Source organism: Teleopsis dalmanni, chromosome X, assembly GCF_002237135.1.
Source record: "Teleopsis dalmanni isolate 2A chromosome X, ASM223713v2, whole genome shotgun sequence".
Classification (NCBI taxonomy): Eukaryota; Metazoa; Arthropoda; class Insecta; order Diptera; family Diopsidae; genus Teleopsis; species Teleopsis dalmanni.
The window spans coordinates 55803570-55821792 of record NC_051848.1 but is presented as its reverse complement, the minus strand read 5'-3'; the positions used below and the strand labels follow the sequence as shown (position 1 = coordinate 55821792).

General features: G+C 30.3%; 1 non-coding gene across 1 annotated transcript; it reads left to right on the top strand.

The window, feature by feature from the left end:
- Positions 1-12322: 12322 nt before the first annotated feature.
- Positions 12323-12394, top strand: Trnaq-uug. Its single transcript has one exon. It is a non-coding gene; the product is annotated as a tRNA-Gln (tRNA).
- The last annotated feature ends 5829 nt before the right edge of the window (positions 12395-18223 follow it).

The following is an 18223-nucleotide window of genomic DNA, read 5'->3' as shown; positions in this document are numbered from 1 at the left end:
AATATGAAATATATGTCATATTATTGAAGTATGTCCGATTTTCAGCGAACATATACAGACGCTTTTTCTCTGATAAAACACTTCTCTCCGAAGAAGAAGTTAAAGTTTTATATATATGATTTCAGGGAACATAGACATCTTTTCTCTGATAAAGCACTTCTATGCCAAGACGAAGTTAAAGTCTTGGTAAATTGTAGCAATACTAATAACCTGTACAAATTCATGGAAAGTGTTTTAAGTTTAAGAAAATTAATTATTAAAGAATTTATATATATATGAACAATAATGTAAATTATTATTATTAAATAATAGGCTATGAATGCACCCCGACTTAAAATCTCTATTGTGTGCCTAAAGACCCAACTAAGATAATTTTAGACGATTTATAAATCTTGTAATTGCTATGGGCTTAATTCGGCCTATTTGATTTGGGACTAAGATCCCGTTTCGAAGGTAGTCGAGTCCACTTTTTGCCACCGCTGAGCAGTTGCATAGAATATGTTCTGATGTTATCTTCTCTTCATGACAGAGTCAAAAGGCGTCACTTTCTACCGCACCTATAACCTTTATGTGGTAATTAAGTCTACAGTGTCCTGTAAGAAGATCAGTGTAGATTTTAATGTCGTTTCTGCTAAGGTTAAGAATAGCATCAACTTTAATCTGTTCAGGATCAATGAAAGGAATACATGCCCCCTTCTTTGCTAGGGAGTCTGCTATTTCATTACCCTCATGCGCTTCGTGTCCCAGTGCTCACATAAGTGTAATATAGTTTCTCGATGCAAGGGTATTGAGAAGTTGAAACCATTTCCAGACCAACTTTAATTGGAATGAGAATTTTGCTAAAGATTTTAGATCTGCGTGGCTATCTAAAAGAATGCATATTTTGGTACCTCGGGTGCCTCACGTAGACTTTCTCTCGCACATAGCTCGAAAGCATGGACCTCTGCCTGAAAAATGGAAGCAGTTTGTCCCATTGCGATAGTTTTACGGAATTTCTGTCCTATAAATCCTGCTCCTGTACTGCCATCTTTCATTTTGGACCTATCAGTACACCATAATTGAGAGCCCTGTTTTAAGATAATTTCATTGTTTCTCCAAGTTTATTGGTCACTGATGACCACTTCAAATACCCTGGAGATATAATGTTAATAATATGCACCACTTTTTGAATGTCAATCCGACACACAACAAATATGTTCACTGAGTAAAAGAGTTTCGAAATCTTTTTATTGAAAAGAAGATAGAGAAGATAATTTTATTTCCTATTAGTACCATTTCCATTTTTGATGGGTACGCATTCAAAACAAGTTTATTAAGAACAGTAATTAAAAACATTATTAATAAAAAAAGGAAATAAATAAAATATAATTTTGATTTTTACGATCTCGTAAAAGTTCCTTCTCTAACAATCCTTAATAACTTTATATTTTTTTAAACAATTACTTGAAGTGCTAGCAATATTGGACCAATGTGTGAACTGAGCTGTTAACTTCAAAGCATTCTTCAGTGTTTAATGTTTTTGTTGTTTGTGCGTTCTTTATGGAGCATTTAAACAATCATAATTATTTTTTATTGCCTAAAATCGTGTCTACTGTGTCGAGCAATTAACCTATCTGGCGCGGTTTAATGCTTTTTTAATGAACGCAGCTATTTTTGAACTGCCTCATTTGTAATCTGCCTCAAGAAGTAGATTGTTTTATCGTTTTATGGAAGCAATAAACTCACTTAATAAAATCAACATTTTTTCGTTTTTAGTAATCAATTTCAGAGGTGTCTACCATCTGACACCTGAATTCATATTTATTCAAAGGCAAAGCAAGTCAGACAATTATTTTTAATCAGCGGATGAAAACGAATCTTTCGCTTGAAGTTAAAGTACATATTTTATCTGTTAAAAACTATTTATAAATAAATTTTTGGGCTAATCATGCAACTATTTCGAATATTATCAAATTATTAATAAATCTTAAACAACAATATTATTTATAAATTAATAATTATTGTTTGGATCCACTACTACTTCAACAAAGATTTCCACATCAAACACTAAAATTTCAAATTGTCCAATTGAAGTAGTTTTGAAATTAATTAATTAGTATTTAAGTCATACTATGTTCAGACAGCCAAACTTCCTTAATTTCGTTAGTTAATTTCGAAAGTGTTCATACTGCCCCAAATTAAGTAAATCATAGATTTTTTGTCTGCAAGTCAAATGTTAAAAATCACATGCTCCAAACACCAATCAGTAGTTTTATTAGCTTTAGTGGATTTCAGGTATGTGAATCATTATTTTTCACTCACTTTTTCGTTATCTCAACTTTATCTTTTGCTTGAAATTTATCTTACGCATAGCTGCATTTCAATTGTCCGTTAATTCAAGCCTTCGTTTCAACGAAATTAAGGTCATCTTCCTTGATGAAGGAAAATGGCCTTAATTTCGTTCTAACCTTAAAACTGAATTTTATTTTTATTATTACGAAGCACTAAGGTTTCCTTAAAGAGGGCACACAAAGATTCTGGATGAAGTCTGGAATTCTCTGCGCCAGTTATGCTATATTGATGGGTCCAAAATGGAAGATGGCAGTGCAGCAGCAGAAATTATAGGACAGAAATTCCGCAAAGCAATTGCAATGGGAGCTCTTCTACAGAGTGACAAATAACTTAAAAAAAACTGAATAAGTGAAAGCGAAAAACAAAATCTACTTGAACACTGGAGAGCCCCAACAGATATGCAGCAGTCAAGAAAATTCATTGATCCTGAATAGATTAAAGTTGCTCTATTGAAACCTATACTGAACTTCTTATAGGGCACTGTAGACCCAATAACTACTATCTACTCAGTTATGAGGAGAAGGAAACTTCAAAACATGTGCGACGCAACTATCCAGCACCGGCAATACGTAGACTTAACTATCTTAGAAGTGGGATTTCAGTCTCAAATCAAATAGATAAAATTAAGCCCACAAGAATTACGAGATTTATAAATAGTCTATAATTGTTTCTGTTTGGCCTTTAGGCTTAAAACAGATCTTTTAGGTCGGGTTGCATGTATTGATTTCAGAGAGATCAAATGTTCTTACAACTCGTTTTATTTATTAAAAATATGACTTTCCCTTGTATATTGCACAAGTCTATGCCAACATCTTAACATGATCCACCATTTGTTTGACAAAATTATTTGTTGGTCATTAGCGGGTAAACGTAAGATTGGAGAGGATTAACATCTACGACTATGACTAATGTTTTTTTATAGACTATTTATTCTTTTCTATGTACATAAATTTTTAATAATAACGTATTTCGTCAAGAATCAGACATGACTATCTCAAAAGCATTTTCCAGCCTCCATACTTGTCACATTTATAGTTAAGATTATTAGCACTTAAAATTTATTTATTCATTATATGTACGTATCTCAAGAATACTCGATTTGAAGAAGAATAAGAATATTCGATTTGAAAAGACAGCATATTTTTTTGAAGATTTACTTTCTAACTACGTTATGATTTGATTTTCTTCTTAAACTTTGGGGACAATATTATTATATCCACTCACCAACTGCACTCCGCATCTTCTACTGCAAGTGGCAAATGACGACTTTGACCACTTGTCGTGGTTAAATTGTCTTACGTGATTTTTAGATCTGATTTCGCAGTAGTGATATAATGTAAAGTCTGCTCTTCATATTCTGCATCGGTGTTTAAATGCATAAACTCATGAAAAATCGGTACCTGCCTGTTGATATGTTTCATGTTGATGTGACGACAAGTCTAATCAATCAAATAAATCCGATAAATATATTATTGGATAGATTAAGCAAATATGGGTTCCGAAAAAGAGGAATAAAAACGACTCGAATCAGCAACCTAAGATCCAAAGTATTCTTAATATTGCCCTATTATCTGGTTATAGAATATAAAAGCTTGTCATATAATTATTACTAAGTTAATAATGTTGTAAGACAATATAGTTTAGTGAAGAATATTAAAAAAAAAAAAAAAAATTATAATAAAAATAAAAATGTAAACAAAAACATTTTCAACAGATAATAATTTGCATATATGAAGAAGACCTGCATGTGTGCAGTCACAACTGAAAATTCTGCGAACTAAAGATAGATAAAATATTAAATACTCTAATAAAATTATCATAAATACTAATAAAATTGTCATATATTTTTCTTGAAATTTTAGAAACAAATAAACTACAAATCTAGCACACAAGATGTTGCTGAATAATTAATATATAAAGATTTCAATAATTCTATTAAGTTTAATATGTACGGAACGTTGCAAAGTAAACAAATATTTTTTAATGTGAGAATAAATTCTATTTTTTTAGCAAAATCGAAATATGTACTCAAAAAATTTACCTTCTAACATAATACGGAATGTGTTTTAGAACGTTTGCCGAAATGACCTTCAGCACGTCGGTATATGCCCCATGGATAACTTGCAAGTGACGAGCTCGTTATTCGAGAAAAAATAAAAATTACAGAACACCAAATCAAGTTACACGGGTAATGATTAATGAGACCCCCATAACCCCCATGGTCCCATAACTAATGTTTATTCTTAAAACATCCGCATATACATGCTGTTTAAAAAGCTATAAAAGACTCACCTTAAGGGCTGACTAAACTAACTATGTGGCATGAAAACTGGAACTTATTTTAACAAAAAATATAATTTAATTATTATTGTATATATAAATTAACCAACACATTTTATTATTTAATAAGATATAGTAAAAGTATTTTTTTCTGGAAGTTTTTTTTATATTTGAAAAGATTAGATTCTATACATAAGAAAGAACAAATCATGCAACAAATAATGCCTCTACGAACAGAATAGTATTGAAATTGAACAATTGAAAATAAAATTATAATTAATTAATTAATTCAATAATTCTACAACTGGTTTATGATTTCGTTCTAATATAAACACAGCAAGTAAAATTGTTAATAAAAATTTTCATAGTAATAGTAACAAAACTCCAGAAAAATCTGCGAACATAGAAGTCAAGTACGGCTTTGGATCAGTTGGTTAAGGTGCGCTGATTCTGAGCTTCGCATTTGGCAGGACCCGAGTTCGATTCCTGGTACTTGGAGCCTCAAAAATAATTATTTACGAATAATTAAATACAAGAATTATTTCCAAGACCACTGATGATGGGTATTTGGCAATATTTGAAACAGCTGTATGGTCAGCCTAATATTCAATTAATTAAAATAATATAAAAAATAAAATTTTTGTTGTTGTATTTCACTACTATTCGAAAAAACTTCTTTATGAAATATTTGAAAATTAAAATCTATAAATCTTACATGTTGTGATATCTATTAATAAACATAAACATTCATACAACATATGAAGATTTAATCAAAACCATAAGCATTCTACATGGGTACTATCAAAATACTAGAAGCAAACCCATTGAATTATTTTTGTGTCAAACACAAAGTCTGAAGTGTGTTTGTTTGTTCGCTGTTGCCAAGATATATAAACAAGTTCCAACTAAAGTCAGCAACAATTTTAAACGCTTTTTGTGTCCGTCTTTAAACTTAAAGCTTTGCGAAGAATGTTGCTGAGCTTTTTTCTATGTTTCGCTACATAATAGGGTTTCAGTATAGAAAAATATCAGTATTTCTACTTTGTTATATTCACTATTCAATTAGGGTTTACTTTCATTAAAATATAATAAAATGTAATCAGCAAATTTTATTTAATCTAACCTTCACAGTTATAGAAGACTACAATAAATATCACTTTAGTCACATTATGTAGGACATCTAATAAAAACTAATGAATGAAATATTGAATAATCACTTATCAGATACAAGTAGTCCGACTCCGTCAATAATATAGAAATCATTGCTAAAGAAGTAACAGACAAGAAATGTAAATTATCAACAAGAAAGGCTCTGGCTCTGATGTCCGTTTATTATAGCTAAAATTCTGAGAATGTGACCAAAGAAGTAAAGGCATTTTGAAGTTTCAGGAGCAACAAAAAACTGCTTCACAAACTGACATTCTACTTATCAATATCACTACCGACTTGTCTTTCTGAAGTATAACATAGAAGTTGTCGGCAAAGAAAAGAAAGTTTGTTTAACAGTATTCCCGTCGACGTTTGAATTAATATAGCACAAAGAACTAATTATGAAGCTCAAGTTATTGCACCCAAATCAATTTTGAGAGATAATCAATGTATATCATAAAAAAAAACTTTCCTATGTTAGATGAGTAGATGTACATTTGGTATTAAATTAAGTCATTACTGGATAGAAATATTTGCTTTCCCAACATATAACAAAACATATATATTCTATGCTACTTTTTAACGATGCAACAGAGATTAGCGACCTACTCTAAACCCAAAAAGGGGCACAATAGACCCGATAGATCCCTTAACAATAATAATAATTATAAGGTATCTAAATTTGAAGTTGTGTCTGTTCAGATACTCTGTAAATTATTCAGTACTTCTGAAATAAACTTCTGAGATATATGTTGTACTAAATATGTTATGGTATGTGAGAACAGTTAATCTTCATAAATATCAACCCTCAAAGCTCATCTGCATGTAAAAGCATCAAAACTTCTGAATATAACTGGCATAAACAGATTACCCAAGTATAAAAATAACTGGGATCTAATAGTTGAATTAATTCAAATTGTAGCACTTTGAAAATATTTATATTGCATGTTAATTCTTTTTGTTGAATGTAAAGCCTTTTAGAAGAAGAAAAAAAACTGGAAGGGTTCGAACAGTAATAAAGAAGCAAGAACAAAATTTTGATTAAATTATAGAAATTTGGTTGACCATACAACGCTGTTTCGAGTATTGCCTAGTACTCATCATCAGTGGTCTTAGAAAATATTGAAATTTTTATTTAATTAGTTTATAGTTTGCTGAGCTGCAAGTACCAGGCTTAGAACTTGTGACTGTTAAATTAGAAACGATGACTAATTGTATGTTTCCACAAGTAGCCAATGAATAATAGTTGTAATGATTATATATTAATACTTACTCTGTTAACTATATGTTCACTTATTTCAGTAAGCAGACTATGCAGAATTTGCAATGATATATTGGGAATGGAATCTATCAACCACTTTCTATGTCACAGGCCGGAACTACAGATGAAACCGCTTCAATGTCTGTGGAGACTATTTATCGAAGTGGATATATATAATACATATATATATATACTAGATAACCCGACAAACGTTGTTTTGCTTTATAAATTATTTCTAGTTTCTAGATAAATTCTAGTGCAGACAAAAAGTAACTAATAAGTAAGTATAAGTAAGTAATAATAAGTGTGTAAGTATGTGGTATATGCATGAAATAGGCATGGAGGGCTATGAACGAAAAGGTAAATAAAAATAACAAACGCCAAACAATATTATGGGCTCGATTTAAACTCGAACGATTTACATAAACGAGCTACAGATATCAAGTGAAGCTGTAGTGGAAACAATAGTTAGCATACCTTACGTCCTCCCCTTAACTTTTACGATATTACTGTAGGCAAAAATTATGAAAAAAAAAAATGATTTGCACTAAAAAAAGATAAATTAAAGATGTTCTTCAATTGAATTGTTCGTATATGTACAAAATTTTGTATGTATATGTATAAAATTATATTGTAATAATTAGAAACATAATAATGTAGTAATTTTTATTGTCACATGTATAAAAATATATAACAATAACGACGTCCATAGCTATATTGGCATGGACGATATAAAGCAAATATCATTAATGTTTAGAATATTTAAATTATTCTATACCTTAGACAATTCCCACGTAAGTATTAAGTATTTTTGGAATTTTTATATTATTATTAATTATTTGGATCAATTATTGTAATATAACATTTATAAACATGATTTAGTTTATATGGTTTTTTTACATATTCTATAATTCAAAAATTAAAAAAATTTAGAATTAACTGTATTATATTAATTATACAAAAGTGATAAATACTGTAAATGATATACATTGTTTTGAAAGTACTAAATAAATCTTGCGAAAGTTGTTATCTTTTAATTTTAATTAAAATTAATTTTAATTAAAATGTTTTTTATTATTTTATTATTGCAAATTTATTTATATATTAATCTAATAGATAAGTTAGTAATAGTTAGATACAATTAGAGTTAGTTAATAGAAAGTAGGAACATTATCTTACTATCGTATAAGTTTCAAATAAAATACGTGTAATATTGTAATTTTTTTTTGAATCATATGATACGCATGTTGAGATACATTTAAAAATACGTAAATATATTTATAAATTTAGATAAATTTAAATACTACCTCAACACTTAGCAGAAAACAACCGAACTCACTGAAGTTTTGTTGCTTACTGTTGCCACAGCCTGCGAACAAGTTCCAACCAATATGAGCGCACATTTGAAATGCTTAATGTTGCCCACGGAAAACTTAAAGCTCAGTCAAAAATGTTGCGAAGCTTTTCCTATGTTTAGCAACAATATTGACGAATCTAGTTACCTGTTGAGTCAGCTTGATTATTCAAAGATTATAAACAAAAATACTATAAAAAGAGTTTTGAATTCTTTTCGATACATAATTAATGAATTAATCAGAACTGTGATTATCATTCCAATATGCTAATAATTAACTCAATGTATTCGATTATGAATATAAATATTATATTGATTTTTTTCAAAAAGTGGACTCATTCAAGTTAAAACGAAATACACTAACAGTTGTGAATCAATAGAATTGGTTTCCAGAATTCACTTGTTAACTCAAATAGAAGGATGTTTCCTAATCTTACAGAACTAAAGTGAAGTAAGTGACACTCAATAAGTAGATTTATTCTGCTGTAAAGTCAAATTCACTGCATAAACCCTTTAGGAATACCTAGGATTAGGTTACGTTAAGTTGAGAAGGCGCGTGCTGACAGTTATCAGCATTATATATTGGAGGCATATATTGCCCATTGTGATGTAAGATAAATAATCAAGAACTTGCAGTTGATGTGATGCAGTAAAATTTGAAGGGAACTGACATGCATATCATAATAAACCGGAAAAACTTTATATGGAGTTTTATTGACTTTAATTTTTTGTTTGTTCTCTCTTTAGGAATTTATTATAAAGTTTTGTATATCCATTTTGATCAAATTTTTGTTAGACTAACTAACTAACTTTGGTGTAAGATTTTGGGTCTTTTGGAATCCACAAGAATTTATGTTGAATTCATTTTAGTATATGCGTAGGACACTTCGCTGGTATATTTTCAGTCCTTTGGCTATTTGATTACCACTTTGACATGGATTTCGTTTAAGACGAGCTTTCACTTCCCAAAACTTATTACGAGAGGTTGCTGTTTCTTTTTCGCCCACCACTATACCGTTGGACCATTGGCGACACTGCCTATACTATTGTACGATACACAAACCGTTTATGTACTTTGAGGTTTCTGAGCTTAAGAACACGAACCTGGTTGTGATTGTGATTTCCCAGCGAAATATAAAGCAATCACACTATTAAAGATAATAGTGTGATTGCTTTATATTTGGCAAAATGATATATTTCAAAGATGAATTTCATTTGGAATAACTTTTGTTCTATAAAACCTAGACGCAAATGCTTGTGGTGGTTTGAATTTTACGTAGTTGGCAATTTCGTTTTACAGATATACCTGTGAGCAGTTGGTAACACGTAAATCGCCTAAATCCGTTTAATTCATCATGCAACACTACTGATTTTCACAAAGAAACGAATGAATTTTAGTGTTATTGGGAGACAATATGATTGATATTGTAATGATTTCTTTATATAAGACGTAGGATTATATCCTTCGCAATTTGTTATGGAAATGAACTGAGCAGAAATGATAACATCTGTATTGTTTATTATATTTGAATAAGTCTTAAAATCAACGGACAGAAATTTAAAAAAAAAAAGAATGGCATAGACTATTAAATTTTTTGGCATTCGAAATCTGTACCGAAATATAATATTTTAGATATTAATATGAAAAACAATGCCTATATATATGAAATTTTAAAGCAAATCAATTATTTATTTGTGGATATGAGTGATATAATCTTTTAATGCATTAAGTATACAAAGCGTTTCGCAGTACATTCTCTTACGTCGGAGGGTAAATTCTCATTCGAAAATTGAAGGAAATTCTTATTAAGTTTGTATCATTTGAATTTTTTTAAAAATATCTGATGTTTATAAAAATTAGACTATAGTACATTTTGTCTGAAAGCTTTCAGATTTTCAAAACAAAACATGAAGACTTATTAGCTAATTTAGTTCCAAATTATTGCCTTCAAAGTAGATTCCATCGAATAGGCAATATAACACTTTGAGAATTTGACTCAATCACACATATGCTTCTCGTAGGGTAATTGAGATATGAGTAGCCATTTCGAACTATTCTTGAGGAAATATTAATTTTAGTATTACGAACATAAATATTCGTTGAGTTGCCAAAAAAGTATTTACTATCACTATAGCGTTATATTGTGGAACCAAATTAATAGAGTTCCCAAATTTGTATTATTAGTTATTAGAATAATGTGCTCTAAGAAGGAAGTAAATGGAGCTAAAAATTATAAATCTATAATAAATCAAATCGGAATACAGGTTACGGCGTTTTATTTCTAATCAAATACAATATTTTATATATTAAATAACATTGCTATTAAGGATTCTCATGGTTTTATATAGAACATTCTCAAACAAAAAAACTGTATACTAGCACTGTAATGCTATGTTGTGGCACAAAATTGACAAAATTTCTATGATAAAATTTTTAAAGCTCTAGACACTTTAAACCAAATGAATCTATTCTCTCAGCCTCTTATAGTGAACAATATCTGGTTCTGATTGTGATATTCCACCCAAATATAAAGCAATTATCTTTGAATTTCATTTCGAATAACTTTTGTTCTATAAAACTTAGACGCAATGCTTGTGGTGGTTTGTAAAGAAAATAAATAATTGTCATTCGTATGAATTTTACGTAGTTGGCAATATCAGTTTTACAGATATACCCGTGTGGTGTTGGTAACCGTTTAATATATTGAGATTTTGATATTTAGAATATATTGATTCGAAAATATTTGTAATATACCGCTTGAGAATGAAAGTGGAGGTTGACTCTTTTGCAAAAACCTAGTCGACCATTTTTAGAGTAATTTAACATTTTTGTAATAACTTCAGTAGATGTTTATATTATTCATAAATACATATATCGAATCAAAACACACTTTATTCGTCAAATCATATGAAACAGTTATTAGTTTCAGGGTAAACGTGATGCTCTGGCAAAATATCTAGAATGTTATAAATAAATCTCGAGTATTGTACATTAATCTCGAGTGTTGTAGGTTTCGTTCAAGATTTACCAATGGAAAGTGGAAAGTGCATTGAAAGTGAATCGAAAAGGGCACAAGATTATTTATTGCTTTTTTTTCAGTAGATGGAATTGGCCAAAAACCATCTTGTAAGGCTTTAACTCACTAAAATCACTTTAAAAACAAACTGTGGATCAGTAAACTTTACTTTCAGTCAATAGAAAAAATGTTATGTTATGACAGTAAGTAAAATTGCAAGACTGTACTTTTGAATGATTGGTGAAGATAATGATAACTATTTTTTTTTTTGCGATCTTAAGGGTATTGTTTATAGTGACTTTATCCTAGATCGCCCAAAGCATCATCGAATCGCCCAAAGCATAATCGGTACATGATTCTTTGACCCAAAACTTCATTATACTTATTGGTTATCCATCATGTACACCAGATTGACACTATCTAGAAATTTCTCAAACTTAATTTAAATGAACTAAGAAATGTCAATTGTTTCAATTTCATTATGTTTGACTGATATATTCAGAGATAATACGGCGGATGAGTAAAAAACATTTTTCAAAGTTTTGTTAAACATTTCCAGCATTTTTTTGATTTGAAAGAGGCTATACTAAAAAAATAAATGGGAATAAAATTCGGAATAATATCAATGGATCATACACACTGTGTACGGATTAAATTCTTTGAATAATTTTTATTATTTAATGTCTTTACTAATCATGACAAAGAAATATTATTACATGAGGTCCTTTCTACAAGGAATAAATATTTTAACAAGAACGGAATGTGTGCGGATTTGAGTAGAAAGCTCAGCAAGTTCTATTTGCTTCTTTATTTATAAACTGTGTTGCAAGTCTAAAAGTTTGTCCTCCCACAACATCAAACATTAACTAAGACAACCTCTTGCAACAAGCTTGTGCAAAGTACCTGCTATTCGTCAGAATTCCTCTTAACGGTTCTATGGTGTAATGGTTAGCACTCTGGACTTTGAATCCAGCGATCCGAGTTCAAATCTCGGTAGAACCTGAATTTTTTCAGTTTATATAACATATATGAAATGTCTGTTTTATATTTATTTTATTTTAATTTTGTTTTTATAAGAGAACGTTGTGATATATTAACTTCCTATATAAAAACCAAGTGCTTTAATGTTCTGGTTTTCTGCTGTCTCAACTTTCATTTTAAATAGAAAAAATAATTTTCGTACTTTACCTTGGCAGGCCTGAGATAATTGTCTATTATTTTAAATAATCATATATTTTTAATAAATATATAGGAATTTACGCTAAAAATAACTTTGCCTCTATAATAATAATTGCCTCTATTAAAAATCTCACGCACACGATACTATAAATATACACAATGTTTTTATTCAACTGAGGTCGGTTGAGAGGGAAGGCTGGGTTTCGTATCTATGGACAAAATTCTTTTCATATAATTTTATATATTTATATAAAAATAAGTTGAAATTATATTAAAAAATGTAGAAAATATAAATGTTCACGTACACATATATATTATATTATCATATAATACATTTCACAGCAATTTCATTTTATTATTCTAAAAATAATGAACCCATATACTTGGTTCGATTGGTAAATCTGTGGTAACTTTTTTAATCGAGATTCACTCGAGATTGATGTATAACACTTGAGTTTAATTTATAACACTCTAGTTACTTTGCCAGAGTAATAAGATTACCCTAAAATTAACAGCTGTTTTATATGACAAAAAATATATTTGGATTTGATTTGATATATGTATGTATTTAATTATGAAAAATATAAATATCTACTAACACAACTACAAAAATTTTAGATTTCTCTAAAAATGTTTGATTGGGCAACAAAATTTGACAGATTGAGAGTAAATCTATATTGAATCCAGATTTACTAATCGAAAACGCCATTAGTTAGTTACAATGTATTACCAGATAATATATTTATATAGTTAGAGTGGACACCATGGAAATGCGGTGAAAAGTGGTGGTCAAGAGAAAAGAAAAGTGGAAAATCAAGAGAGCGTGGCTTGAAATGCCAACATAAAAGATTACTTCGCCCTCCTCGAAGTAATGCGAAAGCGGTTCCGAGGAGGAATAAGTCTCGCTGAAGTGGGGGTGTTTTAATCCGTATACTACATATTAATGTTATTGAGTCGGACACACCATTCCGACAACGGTCAGTTTGACGGTGCGTAAAGCATTCCACTTCCGCACCACGAAAAAAAAAAAATATATACATATATATATTACCAGGTAAGCATTCTTTCTTATTCATGTAGAGCATAAGTAGCATATATTTTAAAAGTGATGCCAATTTATAATCAGACTTAATGCTAACAAGTCTGAAAACTAAAATACGTCTAATATTTACGAAGATTTTTCGAAGTTAATCTGTGTAGTTAGAGCAACTCTTGTCTTCTAAGGCATCATAATGAGCTGCAGTTGTCTCCGAATGAAACTGGGAAACGATGTTTTGTAACGTATAATCAAAGACATGGAAAGGGAAGATCTCTGGTTTCATTGTGACAGTATAACAAATCACAATTCGTCCTGTTTTGCATGAGCGCGCAAAAAATTTACTCGATTTGTGATATGAAGTCTTCGTGTTTTCACTACTGGTTTATTTACTGGTGAAGCTATGGAATCACATTTATGTGCATAATACTTAAATTCACAAAACCTGCTTGAAAAACGAACACATGTCAATGGTTAAGCAATTCCCAGTAATATATAGTAAAGCCACTAAAGACTACAGTATTATAGAATATCCCGTAGACAACATTTGAGTGATATTCTATAATATTTCCTATAATATATTGAAATAAAAATTTGTGTAAATAATAAATAAATATAAATGAATAAAGCTGTGTTAATAAACCAAGTAAATTTAAAATTATTCTTAATTTATTATTTTTATTAACTTTTAACAATATTTTTTATATATTTTATATCCGAGTATAGGTAACTTTTTTCTTAAAATTAAAATTAAACGTTTGTTTAATACTTTTTTTTAATATATTCTATATTTTGACTCTCCTTGAGAGTAACTATCAGGATGAGAATCTATAAAGATAATTACAACAATTTTTTTTATAATTTAATTATAAGCTTTATGATTTTTATAATAATTAAATTACATCTAATCATCATTCCAATCATTTTTTTACGCAAAAAGGATTAGCATGCTTTTAGGCTCAAAATATGAATAGAAGTTCAGGGCGTTATAATTATTGCAAATTAAACTAAATTAAACGGATTCTATTTCTTTCTATTGTTCATAAAGCACAAATAATATTTACTGTAAATATTAAAGCCAAAGCAATTTCAAACGAGAAACTTCACACACCCCTCCAACACCTGAAATAAATGTGTTGTCAACTGAAATTAAGCGTCATTTAGTGCAATTGAGATGCGATAAAAATGCAAATAACTAAGGCTAAAAATACGATTAACCCATTAAAGCAGCCAGAGGATTGTGTGCAATTTAAACACGTAACACCAATATTTACATAGACGTGGGTATACAGGATATATGCAAATGAAAAATGCCAATATAAATGCCAAGTCTTAGGGACGGCGAAAGGAGAACGGGAGACGGAGAAGCCTTTAACATAAAAGTGTCACATTAAATTTGTAATGCGTCGCAAGGACAGAAGGATAGCGCAAGTAATAAAAAATTTGCAATAAAAGAAACAAAAAACAAAATAAAGTATAAATACTCAAATAAATAAAACAACAACGCAGCGAAGAGATAAAACGAAAAATTTAGTTGAATTGGCACAAATACGTATAGCTTCGCTAATTATTTCTGTTGGCAATGACGACAACAACCACAACAAACACAACAAACACAACAACCACAACAAACACAACAACCACAACAAACGCAACAACCACAACAACAGCAACAATCAAATCAGACAGAAAAGCATTTAATGAAACGAGTTGCAACAAAGTCAGAAATGTAAGAATAGTCAACAAAGTCAACCGTTGCAAATAGTTCAAATCCATATATGACTGAGGGAACCACAACTAATTTGTGGCAGCGGCCGACGCACAGTGTGCCAGAACAGAAATTAGCCGATCAAAATTCTGTATTTTCTGAACTAGTAGAAATATTTAAATAAAATTTTCATAGCAAAGTAACAAAACACCAGAAAAAAGTGCGAACATATAAGCCAAGTACGGCTTTTGGTTAGTTAGTTAATGAACGCTGACTCTGAGTTTTAAACTTAGCAGGGCACGATACTAATCCCTGGTACTTGCAGTTTTAAAAAAATAATGTACGCACAATTAAACACAAGAATTATTTCCAAGCCCACTGATGATGGGTATTTGGCAATACTCGACACAGCTGTATGGTCAGCCAAAAATTCAATTAATTAAAATAACATAAAATGAATTTTTGTTGTTATAGTTTCACTACTGTTCGAAAAAAAAACCTTTTTATAAAATTATCCTTAAATACAGTTTTTAAAAAGGCCTTTCTTTTGAATATTATTTGAGCCTTCTGCTTCATCCGCTGACAAAAATCGTTGTCCACGAATTTATACTTGACATTCGGGAGCAATAAGAAGTCATTGGGTACCATATGAGGACTGTAAATCGAATGACCGATCAATTCGATTTTTTGCATATTCAAATAGACAGTTATTAGGCTTTTAAACGAGAAGTGTGAAGACTTTTGGTAAAGAAATGATTGTATAGCATTCGAAATTGTCCGTTTTACCTTCCTGCAGTGGTATAGTTGGTATAGTTGCCACATAACCAGTTTTTCTGAAAAAACAAACGATCATTTGTTTCGAACAAATGTACAATGAACAATACACCATGTCACAAATAGTTGACTACCACAGCCAAATTCTACGAAGTAAACTTCTATTGATTCTACAACCACCGTATTTACCAGATTTGGTTTTTAGCGTTTGCTGTTTATTCGCAGACCTCAAATACATGTTTCAGGAAGATAAATTTATCGCCGATGAAAAATCATTGCTAAAACTAAAAAATATCTTAAAACCAGAGATGAATCATCATAACAGGAGACTTTGAACTCACAGGAGATTCTAATTTTGTCAAAAGTTTGTTGTCTTATTAGTTGTCGTATGGGGTTATCAGCCGATGTGTTAGAAGACAAAAACGGTTAAAACTTTATTTTTATATTAGAGGTATAATTAGTTATAACGATTTTATTTCGAATCTGATATATATATGTATGTATATGTCAATAATAATTCCAATCAAGTATGTTCAGTTGTGATCGCTAGTCATGGGTAGATGGTACTACTATGCTTTTGTACAGAAGACGCAGTACCACTGAAAAGAGGAATGTTCTTCAATGGATGAAGCAGATGGTGTGCGGCAGCGTTGACCAAAAAGAGACACCATTGTGGAAAAAGAAGTTAAAAGGAATACGTCACATAATTGACGGTTCAGCAATCTATATCAGTTTGATATAATTATTAAGTTGTGCAATTTTTTATTTAGAATTTAAACTCTAATGATTTAAAATCTGTTTTTAGTCTGCTATCTACTGTGTGCCATATTTCGTTCATTTTGTTCCACTGAACGATGTACTCTTAGTAACACCGCAAGCCAACCAACTCTGACCACCATTCTAACGCCACCAATACAGCCGACAGCATCAAGCAGCGCAGTGTCAATTAAATGTCATCAAGCAGGAAAACAGACAATAGCATGCACTGAAAAAACCTAAGTACTGCACATAATAGCAATGTACTTGAGTTGCACAGCTTAACCAACTGGAACCAACCTCTTGGAAGCGAATGAAGTGGTAGGCGGGCTAAACGTCAATCCTTGCTAGTTTTTCTACTTAAAGATTGCAGTATTAAAGCTTTGGAAGTCACAAAACTGATTCCGTTTTAAATGCCACTGAAGTATTTTCACTGCCAAGTGGGTTTTATCCATGCTTGATAAAGGTGTGGGCGTAGTTCTATAAAAACACAATTCTTTTCTTCATGAATGTGGAACTTCGTCTCGTTATGTGGCTTTGTTTCTTTGCGTAAACAATTCTCTTATTTAAATGTATTCATATTATTCTACCCTCTTTAATCTGACATGCTAATAATGAGCTTAATAACTCGAACTTAAATTTTATTACTAAAATCGTCACGAGAACCTGTCTGATATGAATTTTTCATAATTGTTTGAAATACATAAAACAAAAGGAAGGGCTATCCAAGTTTAGGACGTTAAGTGCTTGTTGTAAGTCGATTACTATCTATCAATATTAATTTAAAAAAAAAATCTCTATACATTATGCATTCAATGAAATACAGAAAAATGATTAATCATTAAAATTTATTTCGTCGTCTTTAAATATCATCGCATGTAATACAATTATGCTATTGGTCAAGTCACCAATCTTTTATTCAATTTTCGTATACTGACTGAGGAAAGATTCCCAACTCTTGCCTAATCTTTTTCTATAGCCACAATCAACTTACAACCTCTTCATTAAAGTTATAATAGAATAATTTGGTCGTTCATATTCGTTAGGTTTTCGCTAAAAAAAATTAAGACTAGGTTCTACTACCCTATAATAAGGCAATTTAAATTGATTAATAATTAAATTTATTTTCCATATTTATATTATATATATGTAACAGGGTGGCATCACTATAATCATGACAGATAGCAATAGTGACAGAAGAGAAGCGAAGAAGTAGGGAGACAGAAGAATTGGTGTAGGGAGTCGGTCTTGTGTGGAAGGTCGGAGAGTGTATTGCGATAAGCGTTGAACATTTATTAAACAATAATCATTGAACATTTATTAAACAATAATCACATAAGCATTTGATAACAAAATTTAGAACTTAATAATAAGCATA